Raw genomic sequence first — 901 nt, forward strand, 5'->3', positions numbered from 1 at the left:
GTGTAGCAAGGGATACAAGGCAATCAGCACCCAGGATATCAGAACCAGCCGTCCACATAGCCAGGGGCTCATGATGACCACGTAGTGCATGGGGTGGCAGATGGCCACACACTGATCATTGGCCATCACAGTCAGCAGGAAATCATCTAATCTTGCAAAGAGAATGTAAAAATACATCTGGGTGAAGCAGCCTTCATAGGTGATATCTTTCTTCTGTGTCTGGATGTTCCACAGCATCTTTGGGATGGTGGTGGAAACGAAACGGAGGTCTACAAAGGACAGGTTGGAGAGGAAGAAATCATGGGGGTGTGGATATGGGAGTTCACACCTACAGTTAAGATGACGAACAGGTTTCCAAGCACAGTGATCAGGTACATGGCGAGGAAGAGCCCAAATATGAGGGGTTGTAGTTCTGGTTCTTTTGAAAGTTCCAAAAGAAGAAATCCTGAAATTTGTGTATTGTTACTTGGTTCCATGAGGTGGAGGTAACTACCAGGAAAAAAGGAAATAATGACAATTTTCACTCCTACTGGTGTAATTCACATAGATGAATTACTGCAATTTCTATTCAGCCCTCAAGAAGTTGGTATTAATATTTTATTTTCAGATAAGTTCTCTTTGAAAGTATGTTTATATGTTTAGCCACTTCACTCTTGTCCAACTCTGGGGGATCCCAAGGACATAGCACACTGGCCTCCACTGTCCATGGGATTTCCCAAGAAAGAGCTCTGGAGTGGGTTCTTCCCAAACCAAGTATTGAACCCACATCTCTTAAATGTCTGTTACATTACAGGTGAATTCTAAACCACTGAGCCACCACAGAAGGCCCTTTGAGAGCATACTTCATTTCCTTTCTGACTAGGAATTTTTTCCCATTCTCACAACATTTGCTAAAAGGTCA

The 901-nt window shown here is 43.2% G+C and overlaps 1 pseudogene; it reads right to left on the reverse strand.

Moving 5' to 3' along the window:
* LOC104986067 lies at window positions 1–476 on the reverse strand (annotated as a pseudogene).
* Window positions 477–901: the final 425 nt, after the last annotated feature.

This window comes from Bison bison, unplaced genomic scaffold, assembly GCF_000754665.1.
Source record: "Bison bison bison isolate TAMUID 2011002044 unplaced genomic scaffold, Bison_UMD1.0 scf7180017845678, whole genome shotgun sequence".
Lineage (NCBI taxonomy): Eukaryota > Metazoa > Chordata > Mammalia > Artiodactyla > Bovidae > Bison > Bison bison.